At 46.1% G+C, this 27,829-nt stretch overlaps 1 pseudogene; it reads left to right on the forward strand.

Moving 5' to 3' along the window:
• Positions 1-826: 826 nt before the first annotated feature.
• LOC129538547 (serine/threonine-protein phosphatase 2A 55 kDa regulatory subunit B beta isoform pseudogene) lies at positions 827-13,745 on the forward strand (annotated as a pseudogene).
• The last annotated feature ends 14,084 nt before the right edge of the window (positions 13,746-27,829 follow it).

Consider the following 27,829-nt stretch of genomic DNA (forward strand, 5'->3'; position numbering starts at 1 on the left):
CCACATCCTTCGTACACTTACTGATTGGCATTCTGCATAAGGAAGGCTTCCTTTTCTCTATGCATTTACTTATGGATTCATGGGTTTCTCTTTTACTCAGTGCTTATTATACATTGCTATCATTTTGATACTTTGTGATTTTTATGCTCATTATCCCAGATTTAGCCACTGGGAGCCCCTTCATGTGCTTCTGTGACCCTTTGTCATGTGCAGAAAGGAGGCAAAGACTCCATTTTTTAAGGTGCAGAGCACAAGACAAGAGCTGGGAAGATGGAATAAAAACTGTTTCTGTTGTAAATGCTTCAGAGATGCCGAAGGGAATCATTTAGTAAATCTATTCTTCATTTCAAAGGATGAATGAACTACCATTCCAGCACTTCAAGCACAAGTTGTTCCAGGCTCATTGTGTACCTTCTCTGTCTCAGTCTGAACCACCCATGTCCCCCAAGGAGTTTTAGTTTCATTTAGAAGAGCAGGGTGTTTAGAAACCAAGCTAAGGGTGCTCATTGCTATTGGGTGCCTGTTCCCTGGCCCCCTCAGTGGATGAAGCATAGGGATATATGTATATATACATACTTGAATCTGTATTTCTCTACTTAAACATGTATTGAAAACCATCAGTTCAGACGAATACCTTTGATTCCAGTCCAACACCACAGGATTTATTCTAGTTTTTATTTTGTCTCTGTACTTGTTCCTTTTTCAACAATTACCAATGCCCATAATCCTAAACATAATGGGCTAATCCCCTCACATATAACCATTTTTTATATGTCACCTACACCCAGCCAGCCAAGGGAGTGCCTCCAACAAGGTCGTCATCCACATGGCAGTGACAGGACTCTCCGTGGAGGAGATTTTCTGCCACAGTGCTGACTGGCATCAACATCACGATGACAAGCTGGTGTTGGCAGGTGCTGTGATTGAGAAATTTGCTCCAATGAAGAGTGAAACAAGATGAGCAAGGACCACTTAGGGAAGGTTTTTTAAGGTGTGTTGGAAATAGCGAAAGAATTAGCATATCTGTGTGCCAAGAAGTGAAACAATTTGGTGGAGTTTAAGAAGTTTCAACTAGTTATAAAAAGGCTTTTATTTATTGTGGTCTGCACACTTCAATAAAGGCAACTTTTCTCACAAGAGAAAAATTATAGTTTGGAGACACTTAATTTGGTACACCTGATCATTGGCTTTTTTAATTTTTCTGGCTCAGATGGTAAAGAATCCACCTGCAACACAGGAGACCCGGGTTTGATCCCTGGGTCAGGAAGATCCCCTGCAGAAGGGAATGGCTACTCACTCCAGTATTCTTGCCTGGAAAATTCCATGGACAGAAGGAACCTTGCAGGCTACAGTCCATGGGGTTGCAAAGAGTCAGACATGACTGAGTGACTATTTCCTTTCCTTTTAAAATAATTCTGTTATTTTATTTTTGGCTGTGCTGGGTCTTCATTCCTGTGTGGGCTCTTTCTCTAGTACCGGCAGGCAGGGGCTATTCTCTAGTTGTGGTGCGCAGGCTTATTGTGATGGCTTCTCTCGTGGAGCACGGGCTCTAGGGTGCAAGGGCTTCAGTAGTTGTGGCACCTGAGCTCTAAAGCATAGGCTCAGTAGTTGTGGTGCAAAGGCTTAGTTACTCCATGGCATGTGGAGTCTTCCCGGATCAGTGATCAAACGTGTGTCTTGCGTTGGTAGGCAGACTCGTTACCACCAAGCCACCAGGGAAGCCCAGAAACAGTTTTTATTATCTTATCCCAGTACCTGCCTGTGTTTTGGGTTTAGGTATATAAAAGTTGAGCCTTTATCTTTCCTTCCTACCACCCCACCTCCTGAATCTCTTTACCACTTAGCCATATGCCAGGCTCTCTTTTTATCTGTCAAGCTAACTTGAACTCTGTAAGGGACTTTGCATAATTTTTCAGCCTTGGAATCACTAATGAGGGGCAGCAGACAATTAAACATGGTCAGGGTAGATTAAAGTATGACCTTAGTGCCACTCAGAAAAACACAGGCTGCCTGGGCTTTCAGTCTGACTCTCTTGACCCTCTTCAGTCAAGAAAAGTGCTGTGTTGGCTGGGAAGGTAGCTTCACATGTGAAACTGCTCAGGAAGTTGTGTGGTTTAGATTCAAGTCTAGCAGAGTAGTGTTTCTGAAACTCACTGATCTTCCTAAGTGATGTTAATTTGGCTGAGGAGACAGATTCAACATTGTTTAAAAAATGAGGGACAGTTTGATTTGAGATGGGTGCGCCAGAGCTGTCAGAGAGGAGCTGTGTTCCTGACGGCATTGCCCAGGGTCAGGTTGTGACACTATTCCCTGGAGACCTTGGGTTCTTATGGCTCAGAACTGATTCATCTCCTGGTTGTGCATGCTTCATCTTGAACCTGGCCTCTGCTGATGCTGTCAAACCTATTGCTTTGCAATGGGTCCACTACCTGCCTTCATGTGAGTTCATGCTCTCCTGGGCTCTGGCTGGGAAATTAGGACCTTGGAAACTTAGCAGGAAAAGGAAAATCTGATGTGCTAGGATATACTACTTCCCTCTAATTGATTCCTGTCTTTGATTAAAGGTGTTACTTTTGTAGTGGGAGTGCTTATATCTGTGACTTAAAAGATGAACTCAGGACTAACAGCTTCTTTTCACTCTTTCACAAAGGCCTGTTCTTTGCTTTGTGGCTGCAGCTGCTATTTTCAGAGCCGAGCTGCATCGATGCGTTGCACCTTTTTTATGCTTCTTAATTCGGTGATTTGGGAACCTGGGTTGAGGGGTGGGAGGGGTGCTGGTGATAAATTTCGTCAGTGAAATAGTTGAAATGGTGCGTGACGGCTACCTCTCTTTATTCCAATGAATTTCTAGGTTCAAGATTGGGTATGGATTGTCTCTTGACTGTAGTCAGTGGGGTGTACTGCATGTCCAAGTTAGGGGACCAACAGCCACAGTCAGATTCCACCCTCTGGGGGCGCCCCCTGAGACACAGTAGCCAGTAACCTTGACCAAGGGCACAAACTTGGCCTCTTCACCTTGAGAGAAACCCCAGATTGCATACCTAGAGAATCCCCATGGACAAAGAAGCCTGATAGGCTACAGCCAATGGGGTTGTCAAGAGTCAGACACGACTGAGAAAGCACATAACATTCATTCCCCACCTTCCTTTCTCTGAGTTTGGATTTCTTCATTAAACCTTAAATATCACCTCCCTTCTCCACCAAAAATGAAAGAAAGAAAAAAAATATATATCCTTAGAAGGAACCATACTTGAAACCTTTAAGACAGCAATAGCTTGTTAGAGAAATGCCTCCACAGGGAGGAGCAGGACTGAAGAAAAGCCCTCTGATGCACTGTGCTGCCAGTGAACCCCCCACGCCCTCCTCAGCTTTGCTTCCCTTTACTCAACATTTATTGGGTGATTAAGACTGACACTCATTGGAGCCCACTAAATGATGAATTTCTTGGGGGAGCTTTGTATTCTCAACACTTAGCCAAGTGGCAGACACCTGACCCACAGTCGTGCAGAGATACGTGAAGACTGAATAAATAGCTTCTTCCTGCCATGCCCTCATTCCCCTCAACAGACATGCATCGACACCCAGTTTGTATTTAACTTCAGAAGACTAGTGTACAGGGCATTGATGGCAAGCACCAGCAGCTCAAGCTGGCTTAGGGAGAAAACAAGGTAGAAGGACATGGGGTGTTTCATGGACCCCCAGGCAGAAAGGTAGAGGAGCCTAGGGAGCCCTAGGAAGTGTGTACTCCCCAGAACCCTCCAGTCTGGCTAAGGACCTCCCCTGCTGTTTGGTCTACTTGTAGGAGGTGACTATAACCCAACTCCTAATGCTGATGTCTCTGTGTTCCAAGTGTATCTCCATGTGTGTGTGTGCATATAGTTGCCAGAATGGGATTACAGACCAAGCAGAGTCCCTAAAAGGCTTCCACAGAACACCATTTTTGTGACGTGGGCACCACCATTATTTACTTGATCTTTTAAAATTACTTACAGTTTTAAACTTATTTTTAAAGGACACTTTATATCACTATGATAAATGTAAAATAAGTATCATTCATCATGAGCAAAAGTCTTTTTAAAAAATAAATACAATGAAAACAAAAGAATAGTATAAGTTCTATCTGGATCTGATTGCTGGTGAAAGGCCCTGAGCCCCAGGCCTCGAAACCGCACAGTGAACACAGCAGAGTCACAGCTCTCTCCGAGCTCATGTTTGGATGGGGTGATCCCAACAATAGAAACCCATAAAACATGAATCAGGTGGGCATGTACCAGGAAGAGTCAAACAGAGTAGGAAAGATACAGAGGTGGCGGGGAGCGAGAGAAAGGGCCCTCTGAGGTGGGGTGGGCAGGAGGAGGTGACATCCTTCGTGGGATGTGTGAGGGCAGAGCCTTCAAGACCAAAGGGACAGCCACTGCATCTCCATCCCTCAATGTGAGCAACACTGCATCACAGAGAGAAGCTTCCGGGACCATTGCTCACTCTTGTAATAAATGTATCTGCCTTCAGCACATTTTAATAAGAGTATTACCCAAACTGACTAAGCAACAAGTAAGAATGATTACTTGTCTCCTTCAGAACCCTCAGGTCCAGGATCTGGATTCTTTCTTCTCGGTTCATTTAGGGACTATTAAAATTATGCAGGCAGCCCAACTCACAACAGTCTGGTACATAAATGAGGATTATTGATCTGTGATCTGAGGCATGACTGACAAGCCAAGGGGATCTCCCCAGGAAAGGAAGCTGCTGCTTGAAAAGTGAAGATCAGAAGTTGATTGTTAAAAATACACTAGAAAACGGGGCGAAAAAAAAGAATACACCAGAGTCTAGGAGTCAGTGCTACGAAGAGAAGCTCCCGTCCAGCCGTGGTGCTGTCCACACCGGTGAGGCAACAATGGAGCAGATCTGTAGTAACACTACCTAGCATCTGTTTAAACCTTAATACTCTTTAAAAAGGCTTTTCATATGTTTAATCCTCACAGCACCCCTGTGAAGTATCAGTATAATCATCGCCTTTTTACAGATGAGGAAATCTGAAGTTCAAGGAGAATAAACGGTTTACCAAGGTCAGACAGACAACTAGTGTTAATCATTAAGGTAATTAGCCTAAGATTAAGGAGGTGAGGTTTGATATAAATGATATTTGACATAATATAGGGGTTTAAACATTCTTGGCTCCAACCAACTGTGCCTACCTGGGAACATGCCACACCTGCTCAGGGGTTAATCCTGTCCCCTGCCATGTGGGGAGCATGAGGAAGAGAGAGGCACCGTCCAAACCGCTCCCCCCCATGCCCCATCCCCACCAAGCCTTCCAGGGGAAAGGAGAACACTACAACTGTCAGAAGTGTAATTATCAATACAGCTCTTAAAAGTCCATGAAATCAGCTACATTATGTTAGTTGTGCAGCACTGTACAATTTGCAACTTTTTCATCAAAATAGAAAAATTTTAATCTACCACATTTACTCTGTGTCCTGGGGCCCTGCCAGCAAGGCTTGGCCTGGGGTGAAGGGAATAGTGGAATTCCTGGCCTCATCTTCCTAAGGCTGTCTGCTGGGCTGGGGCCAGTGTCATAGGCTGTGTACTGTGGAGTGGCAACGTGCCAGCTGCTCAGAAGGGCCCACGCCAAGTTTGATGCTCTGCTGTTGCCATCTTGAAATTCTTAACAATTTTTTAACAAGGGCCCCAGTCCTGCTGCTGCTTCTGTCTTCCTGCTTCTTCCTCCCTGTTCCTCCTTCCTCAGTAAAAAGGGGTCTTCTCTTTTCTTTTTTGGCCACACTGAGAGGCACGCAGAACTATCCCAACCCAGGCCCCCTGCAGTGGAAGCATGGAGTCTTAACCACTGGACCACCAGGGAAGGGTCTTCTCTTGATTTATTTTTTCCCTTCCCATGTTGTTAGGTGTCCTTGGTAGCCCTGGGTTGGGTCTTCTCACCCAGGGAGGACCCCTGCCCACCGTGGCTTTTTCTGCCTTTCCGAGCCCCTCTCTTCCCTCCCATCAGTTGGGCCTTTCCAGACACGCCCAGCCTGGACACCTCAGACTCCCTTCTCCTGGAAGGACTCCACACACGCTCCATCTTCTCATGACTGCTGCCTTCTTCTCATTCAGGGCTCAGCTCCAGCGTTCCTCTCTGAGGTTCCTTTCCCACCAGCGACCTTGCCCTGTATCACTGCTACTCCCTAGAGCCCTCCACTGCCCTCACTTACACCACATTATGAGGCTTTATCATATTCATGACACCTGGAACCATTATTTATTTATTGTCTGCCTCCTGCCTCTAGACTGTAAGCTCCTTGGTTCAAGAGACTTTGTCTGCTTTGTTCACAGTGGTATCCTCAGTACCTGCAGCGGTGTCCTGCACATAGGTGGTGCTCAGTATTTACTGGTTGGATGAGTACTCAGAATGTCACCCAGGTGCCGGGTACCCATAGAGATCAGGCATCAAAGCAAAGAAAGTCAAGTTTCAGCATCTAATCTGGCAAGAAATAGTGGAGGGCTCCTCTGACAGTCCAGTGGTTGGGACCATGGGCTTCCACTGGGTTCGATCCCTGGTCAGGGAACTCCACAGGCTGTGCAGTGCACCCAGAAAAAGAAGTAGTGGGACTGGAGGTGGAAGTCCATGCTGGTAGCCCAGGGACTGTGGACGGTTCCCCATAAATGTTTCTCAGGAGCCAAGTACACCTGGAAGAGGGCAGGGGCAAGAACCCACAAAACAGCAAAGCAGCCAGTTCCCCGAGGAGGAGGCCCACTCAGGGTGGTTTCATGATAACAGAGGCTACAACTGAGTGAACGAGCTGCTCCACTCTGAATCTTTAAATGCCACCAGTGTCTAGGTTACAAGCTAAGGATCTCACTTGAGCCTTGAATGCCTCCTAACATCTCTTTCCCCTAGAAGACCCTCAGGCACCACAAACTCAGTTTGTCCAAAGCACAGACCAGGGTTGAAATCCTGGGTTCATGGTTTCATTTGTTCTCTGCATCATCTTGGCTCCGTTACTGGGTTCTCAGTTTCCCGTCCATCAGGCGAGGTCCCCCTGTCCATCACCAACTCCTGGAGTTTACCCAAACTCATGTCCATCAAGTCAGTGATGCCATCCAACCATCTCATCCAGTGTCGTCCCCTTTTCCTCCTCCTGCCTTCAATCTTTCCTAGCATCAGGGTCTTTTCCAATGAGTCAGTTCTTTGCATCAGGTGGCCAAAGTATTGGAGTTTCAGCTTTAGCATCAGTCCTTCCAGCGAATATTCAGGACTGATTTCCTTTCGGATGGACTAGTTGGATCTCCTTGCAGTCCAAGAGTCTTCTCCAACACCACAGTTCAAAAGCATCAATTCTTTGGCGCTCAGCTTTCTTTATAGTCCAACTCTCACATCCATACATGACCACTGGAAAAACCATAGCTTTGACTAGATGGACCTTTGTTGGCAAAGTAATGTCTCTGCTTTTTAATATGCTGTCTACGTTGGTCATAACTTTTCATAGGACTGACTGGTTTGACTTCCATGCTGTCCAAGGGACTCTCAAGGGTCTTCTCCAGCACCACAATTCAAAAGCATCAATTCTTCAGCTCTGCCATGGGCAATGTTGAGACCCAGGGTAAGGGTGTAGCAGCCAGAGGCAGGAACCTGGAGAAACAAAAGCCCTGAGGCGGGGAATCTTAGGTATTTAAAGAGCTAAAGGGAGGTGGGGATAGGGTCACCAAAAAGAATGGTGGAGGAAGTTGGAAAGAGGACTAGACCATCAAGGGCCTCATAAACCCTGCTGAGATAGGATGTTTTCTTATTACATGAGAAGGTGTGGGAGAGTTTTAGGAGAGGGAGTGGTCTCACCTGAATTACAATTTTAAAAAATTAGTGTTTACTTCTGCTGGAAAATATGCTGTGGGGTGGGACAATCAGAAGGAGCAGTTTGGAGGATCCAGGGTGATGCAGGCAGCTAGTTGAGTTCAGTTCAGTCGCTCAGTCATGTCCGACACTTTATGACCACATAAATTGCAGCATTCCAGGCCTCCTTGTCCATCACCAACTCCCGGAGTTCACTCAAACTCATGTCCATTGAGTCGGTGATGCCATCAAGCCATCTCATTCTCTGTCATCCCCTTCTCCTCCTGCCCCCAATCCCTCCCAGCATCAGAGTCTTTTCCAATGAGTCAACTCGTCGCATGAGGTGGCCAAAGTATTGGAGTTTCAGGTTCAGCATCAGTCCTTCCAGTGAACACCCAGGACTGATCTCCTTTAGGATGGACTGGTTGGATCTCCTTGCAGTCCAGGGGACTCTCAAGAGTCTTCTCCAACATCACAGTTCAAAAGCATCAATTCTTCAGCGATCAGCTTTCTTCACAGTCCAACTCACATCCATACATGACCACTGGAAAAACCATAGCCTTGACTAGACGGATCTTTGTTGGCAAAGTAATGTCTCTGCTTTTGAATATGCTATCTAGGTTGGTCATAACTTTCCTTCCAAGGAGTAAGCGTCTTTTAATTTCATGGCTGCAATTACCATCTGCAGTGATTTTGGAGCCCCCAAAAATAAAATCTGACACTATTTCCACTGTTTCCCCATCTATTTCCCATGAAGTGATGGGACCAGATGTCATGTTCTTAGTTTTCTGAATGTTGGGCTTCAAGCCAAGTTTTTCACTCTCCTCTTTCGCTTTCATCAAGAGGCTCTTTAGTTCCTCTTCACTTTCTGCCATAAGGGTGGTGTCATCTGCATATCTGAGGTTATTGATATTTCTCCTGGCAATCTTGATTCCAGCTTGTGCTTCTTCCAGCCGAGCGTTCCTCATGATGTACTCTGCATATAAGTTAAATAAGCAGGGTGACAATATACAGCCTTGACGTATTCCTTTTCCTATTTGGAACCAGTCTGTTGTTCCGTGTCCAGTTCTAACTGTTGCTTCCTGACCTTGTATATAGGTTTCTCAAGAGGCAGGTCAGGTGGTCTGGTATTCCCATCTCTGAGAATTTTCCACAGTTTATTGTGATCCACACAGTCAAAGACTTCGGCATAATCAATAAAGCAGAAATAGATGTTTTTCTGGAACTCTCTTGCTTTTTCTGTGATCCAGCAGATGTTGGCAATTTGATCTCTGGTTCTTCTGCCTTTTCTAAAACCAGCTTGAACATCTGGAAGTTCACGGTTCACATATTGCTGAAGCCTGGCTTGGAGAATTTTGAGCATGACTTTACTAGCGTGTGAGATGAGTGCAGTTGTGCGGTAGTTTGAGCATTCTTTGGCATTGCCTTTCTTTGGGATTGGAATGAAGACTGACCTTTTCCAGTCCTGTGGCCACTGCCGAGTTTTCCAAATTTGTTGGCATATTGAGTGCAGCACTTTCATAGCATCATCTTTCAGGATTTGAAATACAGATCTATTTGAAATGACAAATAGATGGGGAAACAGTGGACACAGTGGCTGACTTTATTTTTCTGGGCTCCAAAATCACTGCAGATGGTGATTGCAGCCATGGAATTAAAAGACACTTGCTCCTTGGAAGGAAAGTTATGACCAACCTAGACAGCATATTAAAAAGCCAGAGACATTACTTTGCCAACAAAGGTCCGTCTAGTCAAGGCTATGGTTTTTCCAGTAGTCATGTATGAATGTGAGAGTTGGACTATAAAGAAAGCTGAGTGCCAAAGAATTGATGCTTTTGAACTGTGGTTTTGGAGAAAACTCTTGAGAATCCCTTGGACTGCAAGGAGATCCAACCAGTCCATCCTAAAGGAGATCAGTCCTGGGTGTTCATTGGAAGGACTGATGTTGAAGCTGAAACTCCAGTACTTTGGCTACCTGATGCGAAGAGCTGACTCTTTGGAAAGACCCTGATGCTGGGAGGGATTGGGGGCAGGAGGAGAAGGAAATGACAGAGGATGAGATGGTTGGATGGCATTACCAACAATGGACATGGATTTGGGTGGACTCTGGGAGTTGGTGATGGACAGGGACGCCTGGCGTGCTGCAGTTCATGGGGTCACAAAGAGCTGGACATGACTGAGTGACTGAACTGAACTGAACTGAAGGTTTATCATTGCTTCTTCCAAGGAGCAATAAATGTCTTTTAATTTCATGGCTGCAGTCACCATCTGCAGTGATTTTTGGGGCTCAAGAAAATAAAATCTGTCATTGTTTCCATTGTTTCTCCATCTATTTGTCTTAAAGTGATGGGACTGGATGCGATGATCTTAGTTTTTTGAATGTCACATTTTAAACCAGCTTTTTCACTCTCCTCTTTCACTTTCACTAAGAGGTGCTTTAGTTCCTCTTTGCTTTTTACCATAAAGGTGGTGTCATCTGCATATCTGAGGTTATTGCTATTTCTCCTGGCAATCTTGATTCCAGCTTGTGCTTCATCCAGCCTGGCATTTCTCATGGTGTACTCTGCATATAAGTTAAATAAACACCTTGAGCAGAGGTTAGGAGGATGCTGTTATTGAATGAGAAAGAAGACCTCCTTAAGACCTCTGTTTGGATGTGTTAAGTTGGTATGTTGATGGCATGTCACAGGGGAGATGCTGAGAAGAAAGTAGAGGAGTACCTGGAATTGGGCTTTCCCTGGTGGCTCAGGTGGTAAAGAATCTTTGTGCAATACAGGGACCTGGTTTTGATCCCTGGGTTGGGACGATTCCCTAAAGAAGAAAATGGCAACCCACTCCAGTGTTCTTGCCTGGGAAATCCCATGGATAGAGAAACCTGGTGGGCTACAGTCCATGGGGTCACAAAGAGTCAGACCCAACTGAGCTACTAACATACATACATGGAGCTGGATTCGGGGAATGTCAGAGCTTCGATGCTGGAAGTATGGATGGCATCAGCATGCAGCTGGCATTAAAGCCACCAGCCTAGATTAGACAACCTGGAAACTGAAGAGGAAGGGCCCAGAACAAAGGCCTGGGTTCCTCCAACATTCATAGGACTGGTGGAAGGGAAGGATCAAGGAAGGAGGGGGCAAACTGAATGTGTGGTGAGGCAGAAGTCCAGCAGAGACTGCCGTGAGTGACCCCCGGCCAAGGCCAGAGAAGGTCTTTTAGGTTTGGTGAAGAAGTCACCCTGACTGTGGACAGTCTGAGTGGAGTGGTGGAAATGGAAGTTAAATTTGGGCGGGCCTCTGGATTAAAAATTAGCTATGGAGGACCTTCTGAAGAAGGCAATGGCAGCCCACTCCAGTACTCTTGCCTGGAAAATCCCATGGACGGAGAAGCCTGGTAGGCTGCAGTCCATGGGGTTGCTAAGAGTCAGACACGACTGAGTGACTTCACTTTCACTTTTCCTTTTCATGCACTGGAGAAGGAAATGGCAACCCACTCCAGTGTTCTTGCCTGGAGAATTCCAGGGATGGGGGAGCCTGGTGGGCTGCCATCTATGGGGTCGCACAGAGTCAGACACAACTGAAGCAACTTAACAGCAGCAGCAGCATGGAGGACCTTTGGGGGTCAAATGAGGAAATATGAAATGGACTTTATATTAGATTATTGTATCAGCATTCAATTTCTTAGATGTGATAATGGTCTGCAGTTATGATACAGGAGGGAAGAGGGCAGGGCACAACCTTTAAAAGAATGACCAACCATTGAGGATACAACAAAAACTTGTTAGACCTGTTTAGGTCCAAGATGGTGGAAAATTCGACTTCCAGTGGACCTTGAGCCTTATTATACTGTCACTGTGATATGTTGTTGTTCAGTCTCTCAGTCGTGTCCAACTCTTTGCGACTCCATGGACTGCAGCACACCAGGCTTCCCTGTCCTTCACCATCTCCCGGAGCTTGCTCAAACTCATGCCTATTGAGTCAGTGATGCCATCCAACCATCTCGTCCTCTGTTGTCCCCATATATTAGCATCCACATGGCACACTTAGACTTCCTGGGTGGTCCAGTGGTTAGGACTCTTCACTTTCAGTGCCATGGCCAGGGTTGAATCACTGGTCAGGGAACTAAGATCTCGCAAGCCAAGCAGCATGACAAAAAACAACCCTACCCCATATTTTGGGTCACTCTCGCCTTTTGAGGTAGATGGCATTCTGTCTGTGGAAGGTGTTATCTTGAAATATCCTCTTACCTGTGACTCTGCCTCTTGCTGAATTACTTTCACACTAAGACATTAAGAACCTAAGCTTCATTAAATCCTGAGACCAGATGTGCAATCTCAGTTAAAAGACAGTGGGTTCAAGTCCCAGTCTGAGTTTTGTCTGGGTTGGAGTCCCATCTGTGTTGTGCAGTTTCAGTTATGTAAGAGAGGTCTGATTCTTAGGAGATACACGTTTTAGTGTTTATTGTAATATTTAGGGTTGAAGGAGCAAAATGCTTGCAACTTTCAAGTGGTTCAACAATAACAACAAAATATACATGTATATTGGAGAAGGAGATGGAAACCCACTCCAGTGTTCTTGCCTAGAGAATTCCATGGACAGAGAAGCCTGGCAGTCTACAGTCCATGGGGTCACAAAGAGTCAGACATGACTGAGTGACTAACACATATATGTATATATATGTATTACGTTTTATATGTATTATATGTATTGTTTGTATGTTATATATGGGCTTCCCAGGTAGCTCTAGTGGTAAAGAACTCACCTGCCAATGCAGGACACATAAGAGACTCAGCTTCAATCCCTGGGTCGGGAAGATTCCCCTGGAGGAGGGCATGGCAACCCACTCATTATTCTTGCCTGGAGAATCCCATGCACAGAGGAGCCTGGCGGGCTACTGTCCACAGGGTCACAAAGTCAGACATGACTGAAGTGACTTAGCACACACACCCGCATGTTATATATAGGTATGTGTATAGGTATATTACTTATTAGAAAGAGATAGCATATGTGGCAGAATGATAATTGGAAAGTCTAGGTGAGGGGTAGTTCAATAGTTTTTCAACTTTTCTGTAGGTTTAAATTTTTACTTAAAAAAATTAATGAGCTGGCAGGGCTGTGTTCCAACCTTGTTTGTTGTTTGACCTGAGGCATACAGCACTGGTGCCTGCAGGCTGTGGGGTGGGGCCAGGTCTTGATGCCTCCAGGAGAGCTCATGCTCATGTACAGTGTTCCCAGTACATTTGCCATCAGTCTCCTTGTCCCCACAATGAGCCCCGGTTGCCCCCTACACACACCCACAACCCCTGCTCGCCCCCTCAGGAGACCCTCCATGACCCAAAGATTTTGAAGAGCTGGACGATCCAAGTAGCAGGTCATTTTCTCTCAAATAATCTCTTTGGTTTCGGATATGAAGTTCAGCCACAGTGGGAATCTCATGACCAGACACTATCTGACCATCAGAATTTGGGATCTCAACAAGGAAAACCGCCCCATTGAGACTTACCTGGTTCACAACAGTAAGCTGTGCTCCGCCTTGGAAAACTACTGCATTTTTTTGTTGCGTGTGTGTGCAGTGGGTCAGACAGTCTCATCATGACAGCTACTACAACAACAACTTGAGAATATTTGACAGAAACACCAACCGCGATGTTATGCTTAAGGCCTCAAGGGAAAACAGCAAACCCCAAGTATCCTAAAAATCAAGCCCAGGAGGCAAGCAGAGAAGAGGCATCAGTGTCAACTTTAGCAAAAAGTTCCCGAACTTTAGCACAAAAAGATCTTGCTTACAGCTCAGCATCTTTCAGAAAATATTGTAGCAGCGACAAATAACCTATATGTATTCCAGTTATTACTTAATAATCTCACATACTGAGTACTCGTTAAACATGTTCCTAAATGTTTCTTTGGATGTTCATTTGATGAATCAGCCTTATCTTACCTCTGCTGGAAACAATTGGGAAAGAATTCAGTGGAGTTCAGCTTTTCCGAATCCCCAGCTCTAAGAAACTGTCAAACCCAACAGGTTCTGGGACATTTCTGTTTAGAATTGAGAACTGCCAGCTAACAGTAATTATTCCATAGCTGACTTGAATTTCTGATGCTTTTATTGCCCCATTTTCTCTGGTGGATCCAGTGTTTTGTTTCTAGGTGTCTGCAGAGATAAAAATGAGATCATAGTGTTTAAAGAGAAAAAATATGTTTTTTTGAATTAAGCGATTCCATTTGATTGGAAAATTTCAATAAAAAATAAATATCATTTACTCTTAAAAAAAAAAAAGTGAGCAGCAGGTGAAGAGGAAGTGGAAACAGCCAAGTTGTCAAGGGGAGTTGTCCAGGTAATGGCACCTGTAGAGAATAGTGAGGTCAAGAGGGGGTTTTACACCAAAATGTGTAAAATGAGGGCCAGCAGAGTTGTCGACAGGAATGCTCCAGTGGAAAGGGAGAAATTGATGATATAAGATGGGGGTGGAGGTTTGGGGTACAGTCCTTGGGTGGGTAGCCCCAAGCTTGGAGGGGACACTGCTGAGGTGCTGTGCCAGGCCCTGGGGTCAGCGGCAGGGGGCATCCTTTTCTGCAGGAAATAGGGTCTGAGGCTCTCAGCTGACCAGAATTAGGAGGGGCAAGTAGTTGTTTCAAGAAGATTGGGGCACAGAGCCAAGAAAAAATGGACACATTTGTTGTTTTGTGTTTAAGATCTGAAGGGAGATTATTCATCAGCTTAGCGAAAGGGCCAACAGAGGAAAGAGGTTAAGTCCGTACACCTCTGCTGCTCAGCTTTTCTATCTATAACATGAGGGGAACTGAACCAGGGGCTCGCAAAGGATGCTGCAAACTCCTGTTCATACAAGGTCCCTTATGACCCCTGATTGGCTGCTTTTACTGAGTAGCACGTGTTTGGCTGGGTTAAGGATTCAAGATGGCTAGTAAAAATTGGACACTTGCCTAAGAGGTTTCTAATTGAGGGTAAAAGCCAAGAGGCAAGAGAGACACTTGAAGACTACTTAAGGCTTGAGGGCACCCCGGGGGAACAAGGGGGTGGCCCAGAGGTCACTGGGGCTCTGAGATGCCTTGACAACGTGTGGGTAGACGCAGTACGAGGTCCCTTGGAGAGTAAATTCTGCTGTCTCCGGGCTCTCATGGAAGCTGGCATTGCACAGCGTGAAATGAAACAGCACATTAATGTGATTAACACTGAATAAACCTCCGTGTGTGAGCAAATATAGCATGAAGTGGGTTTAGGAATTTTAAAATACCTATTATTAAAGACAGCCTGCAGGGCTGCAGTGGCATCCGATGACAAGCCAGAGGCTGCTACCAGCATCTAATGTTCCCATAGTCCTTTCCTTCGGCAAAGTGCATTTTCAAGCTTCTGTGCCAGGCTCTTCCCTGATCCTCCCAGGGGGTTATCACCACTACCCATTTTATGGATGAAGAAACAAATGCATTGTCAGCAGTAGGTCTCTCAGACCATGGAAAGCAGAGACCATGGAGATCATCAGCAGCTCCCCACGGCTGGCAGAGCGTTGGGAAGGGAAGGAGCCTCCAGCACCTGAGAGCCGGCCCAGCAAACCGTGAGCTCTGTGCTGGGACCTGCACGTCTGGCTGGCGGCTGAGCATCAGGCTCTGGGCTGCAAGCCTTGTGCAGATGGTCTCACTTAGCCCTGATGACAACCCTTGGCAGTGGGTATTATTAACCCCAAGAGGAAAGTGAGGGCACACAGGTTAAATAACTTGCCAAAGGTCACCCGGCAGAATTAGGGTTCAAGTTCTGATTTGTCTGAAGTGAGTGCTCTTAACTGCCAAACTGGATGCTGTCTTCCAGGGGGGCACAGTGTGGACTTCGGGAATTCTCAAGGCCCCTGTGCTGGAGAGTGGTTAGCACAGAGCTGAGCTCAGGTAATAGGACAGCACCAATGTCACTGACTATTGACTGAGGGGCTGACAGTCTGAACGGTTGTACGAGTAGAGATGTAAATTACTGTCTTGTGGGGTCTTCCTCTTCCAATTGACGATTTCCCCAAAGCTTATGAATGCTTAATCTAATCAAGGTAAAAAGGCATCAGAGAATCGCAAGGCCTTTCCTTTATTAACTGTCAAGTCCAATCTGTAGGCTGTTTACGTGCCAAGGTCAGAGATCAGACTTTAGCTGCTCACCTTTCATTCATCTGGCAAAGCCCGGAACATAAAGATGATGCGAAACTAAAACTGATTGGCAGGCAGATGTAACGAGGTGGCTGGGACAGGGAATATCTGAAGGAGTCCTAAGCCACTTGGGTCAGTCCTGCTCCCCAGGGGTGCTAACTCCACAGGCTCCAGGTGACTGGCCGTAGCTCAGAGCTTTCCACATCACAGTCTAGATGAGTGGCACATGTCTGGACTGTGGACACAGTTCACAGAGCCAGGCAAGATGGGGAGGGAAGGAGTCCTTTCTGCCTGTTAGTTTGGAAAGGAGATAGTGAAGCACAAAAGTTAGGTATGGAAGGTCTTGAAACCACACGCATCCAAGGAATTCCTGTGTCAGCTTCCACTGGAGAGGCCTGGGAATTGGGAAGCATTGTTACACCTGCAGCTTTTGGCCAGCCCTGGTCTAAGTGGCTCCCTGTCTCTGGTGAGTTCCTGCTGGGGCCTCCTCTGTGCCCATCAGCAAGGAGAGGTGCGGAAGCACACATTAGTCCATGCCTGACTCTCTACTTGCAGTGTCCTCAGGATAAAAACCGGGAGGAAGGCACCAAGTTCCAAAAGAGGGTACTGGACCCAGGAATTGTTGCTCATGCCACTCAAGATGGGGAGAGGTCTCAAATATTATTTGTTCTTTTGAAAATATATTTATTTGCTTATTTATTTAGCTGTGTGGGGTCTTAGCTGTGGCAAGTGGAATCTTTCGTTATGATGTGTCAACTTCTCATAGTTGATGGGCCCTGGCTCAGTAGTTGCAGTGGGGGCTTAATTACCCCAAGGCATGTTAGTTCACTGACCAGAGATCAAACCTTTATCCCCTGCATTCTTAACCACTGGATCATGGAGTGAAAGTAAAGTTGCTCAGTTGTGTCCAACCCTTTGCGACCCTGTGGACTGTAGCCCGCCAGACTCCAGTGGGATTTTCCAGGCAAGAATACTGGAGTGGGTTGCCATTTCCTTCTCCAAGGGATCTTCTCAACCCAGGGATCGAACCTGAGTCTCCCTCATTGCAGGCAGACTCTTTACTGTCTGAGCCACCAGGCAAGTTGGATCATGGAGGGAGTCCCTCAAATATTACTCATTTTTATCAGGACCAAACTGGGTTTTGCATCATCTGAGAAAAAGCCCTGACTACAGGTCATTTTAAAAGATTTATTAATCTCCGCAATTCAGTAATAGTGGTTTTCCATAGCAGTCAGCTGTCTGGGTTTAACCCCCCAACACTCACACATCACAAAGCAAAAAAATAACAAAATTAAACAAATCAAATCCCCAGGCCTCGTTTTATTTCCAGTCCAGGTTCAAGGTCTAGTCTGAGCAGCAAATGCCTCCTCTCCTGGTCTGTTTCTGGACAGGCAAGGGGGCAAAGTCCCTCTTCCTCTTCTCCATGACAGGGCCAGGCCTGGGTTCTACAAAGCTCCAGAGAGAAGTTCCCACCGATGGGCAGGGCTGGGCCAGGGCTCCAGTGTCCATGACCTCCCTCGAGTTCTGTCAGTGAATGATGAGCAATTGCTACCGTTGGGCACTGGGATAGGAAGATGATTAACACAGGATCCCAGAGACCCACACACAAACCACTAACCATAGTAAAAGCCAATAAACGCTCTCTTTGTAGTAGGAATAAAACGTTTCAGGTGCACAGAGAAAGAAGAGAGAAGGAAAAGCTTTGGTGGTTCTCAAAAGGGTTCCCAGATCAGCAACCTCAGTGTCACCCAGTAGTTGTTAGAAATGCAAATATAAGCCCCAGCCCAGACCCACAGAGTCAGAAATGCTAGGAGTAGGGTCCAGCAAGGTGTGTTGCAAGATACCCCCTAGGTGATCCTGGAGTGAGCTGCAATTGGAGAGTCATGCAGGGGCTGGCAAACTGTTTTTGCAAATAAAGTTTGACTGGATCATGGCCACTGTCGTTCATTCTGTGTCATCAGTGAGGATCTTCCTGCTGTGCTGGCAGGGTGAGACTCGCGACAGAGCCAACAAGGGCCGCGACGTCCAAGGGCCTCTGGCAACCACGCTTCAGTCAGCTCAGTGCTGGAACTCAGCTCTAGTTTGAAGACTTCCTGAAAACACTAAACAGTCTATTTTAAGTGTGAGGAATGTATATTACTCACCACAGTTAGAAAGGTAGGTTTTTAAAAAATCAAATGAGGAAGAGAAGAAATCATAATTCTAGGGGAGCCCCCAGTTAGACTCCCTGTCCCACTCAGTGCTGTGCTAGATGCTTTAGGAAGCCTAACTACCCCTCTAGGATGGGCATCATTTCCTCCTCCCTTTAAAAAAAAGTCTTTATTTATTTTTCACTATGCTGAGTCTTTATTGCAGTGTGGACTTTTCTCTACCTGCAGTGCATGGGCTTCTCATTGCAGTGGCTTCTCTTGTTGCAGAGCATGGGCTCTAGGGTGCCCAGGCTTCAATTGTTGCGGCACATGGGCTCAGGAGTTGTGGTGTCTGGGCTCTGGAGCAAAGGCTCAGGAGTTGTGGTACACAGGCTCAGGTGCTCCGCGGCAGGTGGGATCTTCCCCGATTGGAGATCAAATCCGTGTCAAAGGCACTGGCAGTGGATTCTTTACCACTGAGCCACCTGGGAGGTCCCATCATACCCCCTTTAATAGATGAGAAAGGGGAGCTGGGAAGGTGAAGTAAACAGCTCAAACTCACGGAGCCCAGGAGAGGAGAGCTTGGACTGGCCCCTGGGTCAGCTTAGCTCCCTGGTCAGGCTCTCTGCCTCACACTTGTTGTTGCTGTTAAGTCGCTTCAGTCGTGTCCGACTCTGTGCGACCCCACAGACGGCAGCCCACCAGGATCCACCGTCCCTGGGATTCTCCAGGCAAGAACACTGGAGTGGGTTGCCATTTCCTTCTCCAACGCATGAAAGTGAAAAGTGAAATTGAAGTCATTCAGTCGGGTCTGACCCTTAGCAACACCATGGACTACAGCCTACCAGGCTCCTCCATCCATGGGATTTTCCAGGCAAGAGTACTTGAGTGGGGTGCCATTGCCTTCTCCAGCCTCACACCTACCACCTCTCTTTTCCCAGTTATAAGATGGAAACTCCCTCAGTGGGCAATGGGGGCCCTTCACAGGAACATGTTAACGTAACAGGCACAACTTTCATACTTTTTCCAGGCTGGAGAACTAGACCCAGGGCTACTTCCTGGGGGTTCCAATCCTGTGGGGAGCACAGCAAGGGGAGGGCAGGAGCTGTAGAGTCCACAAGGGCCCAGGACCAGCTCTCACCTGTTCTAACTGAACAGGGCAGGTGAGACCATGCAAGTGCTGAATGAATGCCAGGTGGGATGCAGCCTCTGGGCAGGGTGACCCCCAAAGGTCTTCCAGCACTGCCCCTGCCGCACAGTCCTTAACAGTCCTTCTGTTAAGCTCCTGGATCATCAGGGTGGGGGTGTGTATAAAGGGCACCCCAAGGAAGGACTTGGTAATTAAGATGAGTCTTGTATCTGTGAGAGGATAAAAGAACCTATCAGGGTATTGCCTGCTCTGATACAGGAGTGGAGCGGATCAGCTGGTCAGTGAGATGTCAAGTTCCTAATCAGATTGGGGAACCTGTTACAATGTGATGTCTTCACTAGTGACTGAAAGAGCAAAAGTAAAATCTTGCCCTACTACCACTGAAGAAACGCAGGAGCTAAAACACCACCATCTGTGTGGCTCAAACAGTGACCAAGCAAGTCTGTCCCCTGCCCACACACACAGTATCTATTTTGGTTTCCAAATATTTTGTTAGAACAGGAAAGCAAAAAACATTCTTGACAAACAAAAGAGCTTGGTATGTCAGGCAAAGGTGATGAAGGCAAGAATTTTGGGAAGACTAGTGACTAACTGCTTTCTCTAATCAAATCAGTGTGGTTCAATTATTTTAAACGAGCATCATCAGAGTGTCTTCTGCATGCCAGGCACTACACTAATCTTTCTGTTTCTTTTAAAGTAGCATTTTTTCATATCTTTTCTCTATCATGCATTGCATTAAGATCAGAGCTATTTACTTATTTAGTTCTTTTTCTTTTTTGGGGGGCCTCAATGAGCCACTTGTGAGATCTTATTTACCTGATCAGGGATCAAACCTGGGCCCTCAGCAGTGAAAGTGTGGAGTTAGTCCTAACCACTGTACCACCAGGGAATTCCCCACACTAATCTTTCTGAACCTCGGTTACCTCATCCCATCCTCACCTCAACTCTGAGGGGCGGGTCATGTGAGCAACCCCATTTTATGGGGTGAGGGAGGGGCTCAGGCAGGACACTTGGCTGACCCTCACTAGCACGCATGGCAGAGCCGAGTTTTGAACCCAGGGCTTGTGACTCTGCATCTTGTATTCCTTTGACAGCATCACATTTACTCTGCAAGTAAAAACTAAATCTGGACAGAGCACAGGGAGACCGGGAAAAGACAGTACCCAGAGACTGTGGATGGCTTCACACTGAGATAGCATTTATTCAGGCACTGGTTCTTGGAGCTGATGGAACCACACTCCCACTAATCCATTGATAAGGGCTACTGGGCCGCTGTGTAAATAGGCATTGTCGCAACAGGCCGTGTGCCGGGCCAGCTGTACCAAAACCCTGTTTCTTTGTTGCCTAAACTATTGTTTCGGGGGAAAGTTGCCTCAAGAGAATAATTTCATTTTGCATTTACAAATGGCACTTTTTTTCCCTTCAAATTTAGAAGACTTTAGAGTGTTAACTGACTTAATCCTTAGAGCAACCCTGGGAGGAGAACAGGTGTTAGTTCCCAGTTTGATAGAGGAGAAAGTTGAAGTAATTTTCCAAAAGTCTTACGCTAATGAATACTAAAGTAGAGTTTTTAAATATGAGGCCTCACCAGGATACCTGCAAAACCAGAGAACACCACTTGGGAGACTCCAGATGATGGACGAAATCAACTACCAAGGTACCTATGAAGCTGCAGGGTTGGCTAAAAATGGGTGATCCAAATTTCTAAGGAAATGTAAGCCTAAATATAAATTGTAAGTCTATATATAAATTGTGGTTGCAGGAGAGGTGAGTCCAAGAGAAAGAAATTAAGAAAGCAGGGTTTTGATGTAATTTCATGAGAGGGGACAGACCGAGCATCCTGTCCTTTTAGAAGACACACTATTTCGAGGAATTGAGAACAGCAACTGTCTTCAGCTGGCATTCAGGGTTGTGTACTGGTCTCAGCATTTTGATGACTTTCTTTGGGAACTGGATTAACTCTGGGGCCAGGGGACCTGAAGACCTGAGAACCAGATTCTGGGTGATGATGAGTTTGATAAGAGTCTTGCCTAAGTGACTAAAACCCAAGTCTTCACTTCCAGACTCGGTGGAAACTAACAGCTAGGTAGGAAAGTTGTGGAATACAATATGGGTAAGAAGCAAGAAACCAGAACAAGGTGACAGGAATTTAAGTGTTAGCGGAAGCAAACTCAAGGAGCAGGTGGAACTTGGAGTTGGACAGGAAGGGCAGAATTGAGTGCCCTGACCCAGCCATACGCCGCAGAGCAGGGGGCATAGGGCAGAGGGCACAGGTCCTGGAGGCAAACCAGCTTTCAGAGAATTCTCTCACCTCCTCTCCATTTCCTCCTCCTCCTTTGTACGGTGGGGCTCCCTCAAGGTGGAAAGGGTTAAAAGTGATCATGAACATGCTTTCATTCCAGTGCCTGCCCCAGAAATGCTCAATAAATGCTTTGCTATAATCCCTGCCCTTTGGGATCAAGCATTAGACACAGGCTCAAGACACTGAATCTCACTACAGCATAAAAGCGCCTGTTTTACTGAAACTCTGGTGAGATTGTGGCCTGTGTGCGTGCCGGCTCAGCAGCAGGCATCTTCTCACCCTGTCGTAAAAGGCCCATAAGGCCCAGAGAGATGCTGCAGCTCTGCCTGACAAGTGGTCCTGTTGCCAACACGCCAGTTCTGGCCCGGCGCCACTTTCACTCACTGTTCTCTCTGCCTGGAAGGCTCTTCCCTCAGACGGTGACAAGGTTTGTACCTTCATTTCATTTAGGCCCCTGCTCAGACGTCAGGTGGTCAGAGAACAGCCGTCCCTGACCTGCCTCCCTCCGTGACGTAGCATCTCCGCCACCGCTGGGGTCCAGCCCTTGGTCCTCGTCCCTGCTCCCTATTTCTCCTGGCACTCCGTGCCTCTGACATACAATTTTGCCTTACTGTCCATTTCTCTCAGTGGCATGTGCCTAAGGGCGAGGATTTAGTTTTGGGCTTTTTAAAAATTTGTTTTTCTTTTCTTCCAGTTTTATGGAGATATAGTTGACATACAGCACTATAGGCTTAAGATATACAGCACGATGACTTAGGCACGTCACTGAAGTGACCACCACAGTAAGTTTAGTGAACAGCCACCATCTCATATAGACAGAAAATTAAAGAAATAGGAAAAAAAAAAAGTTGTTTTCCTTGTGATGAGATAGTCTTTCTTTTCAAACTGTCCTCACTTCTTTCTACTGACAAACCTAGCCTGGAGGCTTTTCTCACTCTATCATGGAAAGGCAGTTACTGGCCAGCTTCATATCACTATCACACAGACACAGAAGATAACGCACAGTCCATGCGATGTAACGTGGCCACACCTGCTAGGTGTCTGGTGGAAAGTGTTCCAGGTGGATGGAGGGAAAGGGCAAAGGCCTTGAGGTGGGAGCAGGCTGGTGAGGCTGGAGTGGAAGTGCTGGGGATAAGGGTGTAAGAGAGGATGATTCCAGGGTTTTTGAAGTAATGAAAGAATGGAATTAACATTTGCTAATATGAGTTAAATGGGCTTCCCTGGTAGCTCAGTGGTAAAGAACCCGCCTGCAGTGTAGGAGACACGGATCTAATCTCTGAGTCAGGAAGATCCCCTGGAGAAGGAAATGGCAACCCACTCCAGCATTCTTGCCTGGGAAATCCCATGGACAGAAGACTGGCAGGTTACATATTCTATGGCACCACAAAGCACTGGATACGATTTGTCAACTAAACAATAGCATGAGTTAGGTAGGGAGAGAGGCAGGTTTCGCCTGTAAGTTTTATGATGATTTCAAGTTGGAAGCACCTGGCAGGGATCCAGCAGTAACCCAGGTGCTCTATATATATTATCTCCATGGCGCAGATAAGGAAATCGAGGCTCCAAAAGTCAGGTGTCCTTGGGTATCAGAAGACCTTTTACATACTTCTCACGTATGCAGAAGTGTTGAGATTTGAATCCAAGCTGCTTTTCCAAGGGTTTGTCACTGAAGAAGGAGCTGAGAAAGGATTTGCCTGAAGGTGGAGAAGTCAACACTGTTTTGGATAAGGTGAGCTCAGACCCCCTTTCCAAATACTGGAACTTTCACCAGGACACCGAAGTTCCTTCTGTAGCTGGACTGGTGAGCTTAGGGCCAATAAGGGGAAGCACCACATCACAAGCGTGTTTGGCTGCAGTCCCTTTGGCCTCAGACAAGTGGATAGCAAATCCATTTCCATGTCTATTCGGCTGTCACATGATGCCAAAACGATGGAATGAAATGTGGAAGATTCGATTGGGGTTATTATCCTGGGTTACACTCCAGTTTTTTTCATATTTTAAAAGATTTGCTCACGTACATACAAAGTCTTCACGTAAGGCATTTACTACTAATATAACCGACATGCCTTTGAGAGCCCTGATCTCCCCACTGTGGTCTTGCAGACCAGCAGCAGCAGCAGCACCTGAAGGTTAATGGAAAAGCAGACTCTTCGGTCCTGTCCCAGACACACTTTAGCAAGATGCCCAAGGGATTCGTGAAGTGAAAGTGTTAGTCACTCAGTCGTGTTCAACTCTTTGCGACCCAGTGGACTGTAGCCCACCAGGCTCCTCTGTCCATGGAATTCTCCAGGCAAGAATACTGGAGTGGGTAGCCATTCCCTTCTCCAGGGGATCTTCCCAACCCAGGGATTAAACCTGCATCTCCTGCATTGCAGGCAGATTCTTTACCATCTAATCCATCAGGGAAGCCCAGAGGGATACATCTGCTCCGTCTAATCTGAGAAGCCCTGGCCTAGAGCAGGAGCTGACAAACTTTTTCTGGAAAGGACCAGATAGTAAATGTTTTAGGCTTTGCCTGCCTGTCACTACTACTCAGTTCTGCCATTTGTAGCACAAATTCAGCCACAGTTCAGTTCAGTTCAGTCGCTCAGTCCTGTCCGACTCTTTACGACCCCATGACTCACAGCACGCCAGGCCTCTCTGTCCATCACCAACTCCCAGAGTTCACTCAAACTCATGTCCATCGAGTCGGTGATGCCATCCAGCATCTCATTCTCTGTCATCCCCTTCTCCTCCTGCCCCCAATCCCTCCCAGCATCAGAGTCTTTTCCAGTGAGTCAACTCTTCGTATGAGGTGGCCACAGTATTGGAGTTTCAGCTTCAGCATCAGTCCTTCCAATGAACACCCAGGATTGATCTCCTTTAGGATGGACAGGTTGGATCTCCTTGCAGTCTAAGGACTCTCAAGTCTTCTCCAACACCACAGTTCAAAAGCATCAATTCTTCGGCGCTCAGCTTTCTTCACAGTCCAATTCACATCCATACATGACCACTGGAAAAACCATAGCCTTGACTAGACGGACCTTTGTTGGCAAAGCAATGTCTCTGCTTTTGAATATGCTATCTAGGTTGGTCATAACTTTCCTTCCAAGGAGTAAGCATCTTTTAATTTCATGACTGCAATCAGCATCTGCAGTGATTTTGGAGCCCCCCAAAATAAAGTCTGACACTGTTTCCACTGTTTCCCCATCTATTTCCCATGAAGTGATGGGACCAGCCACTGATAGTATGTAAAGAAATTAGTGTGGCTGTGGGTTTTTTTTTTTTTAATTTTACTTCTTGATGTGGACCATTTTTAAGGTCTTTATTGAATTTGTTACAATATTGCTTCTGTTTTATGTTTTAGTCTTTTGGTGGGATCTTAGTTCCGCGACCAGCTATTGAACCTGTACCCCCTACAGTGGAAAGCAAAGTCCTAACTACTGGACTGCCAGGAAAGTCCCAGTGTGGCTGTGTTCTAAATGAAACTTTATTTATGGACACCAAATTAGATTTTATATCATTTTCAAGTCGTGAAATACTATTCTTCTTTTGATTTTTTTTCAACCATTAAAAAGAAATGGACAAAGTGATGGTTTTTCCAGTAGTTATGTACAAACATGAGACTTGGCTCATAAAGAAGGCTAAGTATTGAAGAACTGATGCTTTTGAACTGTGGTCCTGCAGAAGACTGAGAGTCCCTTGGACTGCAAGGAAATCAAACCAGTCAATCCTAAAGGAAATCAGCCCTGAATATTCATTGGAAGGACTGATGCTGAAGCTGAAGCTCCAGTACTTTGGCTACCTGATACAAAGAGCCAGCTCACTGGAAAAGAGCCTGATGCTGGGAAAGACTGAGAAGAGGGCGGCAGAGGATGAGACGGTGGGACGGCATCACCATCACGGACGCAATGGACCTGCGTTTGCGCAGACTCTGGGAGACAGGGAAGGACGGGGAGCCTGGCGCTGCAGACTGAGCCACTGAGCAACAGCTAAAAAGAAAACTCAACCTCCCCTCCACCAAAAAAACCCACTTCATTCTTGTCATTCAGGGGCCATACAAAAACCACACACATCTTCTGAGTTGCCTTTCTGGGCTGACTATGCCCAAGTCTCCTGCCACTAGCTGAGTGATCCCCTTCTTTCTTCTCTGTGGACTCAGGGCTGAGGTCCCCTTTCCCTCTCAACTTGTGTCAGTGTGTCTGAAGTTTGCTTACTTAAGCCTAATATGAAAAGTCAATGGAAGGAGGATTGATAAAATATCTTTTGCTAGTGTCTACATACGCAGGGTGCCTGCTGTTGTTTCCTATCTTGAGGTTTTCTGAGAAAAACCAAAATGGAGGATTCAGTAGCTCAGAGGAGGGGGCTTGTTACACTTAAGGGGCTTGTTACACTTAAGTGGGCATTCATTCTTGTTACAGTTGCTGGGAAGGAGGAACACACAATGCAGGGAAGACAAGTATTAAAAAGTAACATTTGGGGAGGGAGTTGAAGGAGGAAATTAGAGAAGGGAGGTGCTCTCTAGGAGAATAAGAACATTGTTCCAGCATTACTGGGCTGTGGGGAAGACAGCATGACTTGATAAATAAACTGTGTCAAGGAGTCTTGCCCAGGAAGAGCTTCTGAAGCAAGTTGGGCAGGAGGAGGGTATGAAAACCAAAGATAGGGGAGAGACTGGCAGACAGTCCTGTGAAGGTTGAGACATGAGACGTGAATTTCCTTCATCCATAGAGCACTTGCCTGGCCACCAGATGCTTTTCCATTTTGTTAGAAATGGGGAGTCTGGAGGAAATAGCACAGACCAAATGTCTACTGTATGTCAGGCACAGTTAGAAGACATTTCCCATCACTATTTCAACTTTTTTTTAAAAAATATTTTCCTTATTTATTTGGCTGCATTGGGTCTCAGTTGTGGCATGTGAACTCTTAGTTGTGGCATGTGGGATCTAGTTCTCTGACCAGGGATCGAACCTGGGCCCCTTGCATTGGTAGTAGAGTCTCAGCCACTGGACCACCAGGCTAGTCCCACTATTTCAACTGTCATTAAAGCCACCCATGGGATTAGGTGTGCAGGCCACAGTTTTCAGATGAAGAAGCTGAGAGGTGAAGAGATGGGGTTTGAACCTAGTTCTGTGCGACCACCACTACCCTGACGTTCTACATGGCCCTGCCCACCAGAATTTCTGGTGGAAAAACCACCTTCACAAAATCCCTTATTTCTTCACACCATTAGAAACCCTCAAGGGTAGAGGAAAAAGAACATAAACAGACCAGGTGACTTTTATATTTTTGTCTACTAGGCCCTCCCCTCCCCCCAACAAATGTAGTGCTTTCTTTACAGAGACATTTTTCCTGTTATCAAGTCCTTTTTCTGTTATGAAGAAAACAGCCCCATGAACGACTCAGTACATTGGCAGCCTGATTTCTGAAGTTAAACTGTGTGCTGCCAAAACAATCTAATGACAAATGTAGACATCCTCGGTAGAAACATGAGGTTTGAGGACCACTTATTCAGGGATTATTCTGTCAGGCATACACATCATCTCATTTTGTCCTCCAGCAGCCCTGTGGTGGGTTTTTTTTTTGTTGTTGTTTTTAAAATTTTCTCTCCCTTCCATGGAGTTGATTCAATTAGAACCAAAGAGTTGTATTTTTCAATAATTGTGTGCAGGCTCAACTGTGTCCAACTCTTTGTAAAGACCACATGGACTATCATCCGTCAGGCTCTCCTGGCCTTGGAATTTTCCAGGCAAGAATATTGGAGTTGCCATTTTCTCCTCCAGGGCTTGTGAAGTTTTAACACCATTTGATGGGTAAGGAAACTGAGGCGTAGAGAAGTTAATTATCTTGCCTAAGGCAACACAGCTGCTAAGAGGCAGGGCCAAGATGAAAACCAGGGCCCTGGACCAAGAGTTTGTCCTCTTAGCCATCATATTGCAGGCTCCTTTTAGAAAAGGGGCAAGTGAGGGTCCCCTGCTTGGTAAAACATGCCAGTCTTTTCACTGAAGATGGTGGATATTATGAAGCATTTAAGAAGATTGTGGACATTCATTAGTGTGGTACAGGTGAAAGGGCAAAGAAGGGCTAAAACTAGTTTTCTCCAGTGTCTTTCTCAAAGTATCTCCCATGAGTATCAGAAACCACCAACCAATCAAAAAATTACCAGGGTGGTGGTTCAAAAAATCAAATTAGAAACCAGTGGATACCCCAATCCCCCTCCTGGAGATTGTCTTGTGTGTATTATACATTTTAGGTTCTAAGAAGTACTGAAATAAAGGATTCCACTTAACTTTAACCTAGAATCCTGAG

Source organism: Moschus berezovskii, chromosome 20 (genome assembly GCF_049115385.1).
Source record: "Moschus berezovskii isolate FMDL1 chromosome 20, NW_MosBer_1.0, whole genome shotgun sequence".
Taxonomy (NCBI): Eukaryota; Metazoa; Chordata; class Mammalia; order Artiodactyla; family Moschidae; genus Moschus; species Moschus berezovskii.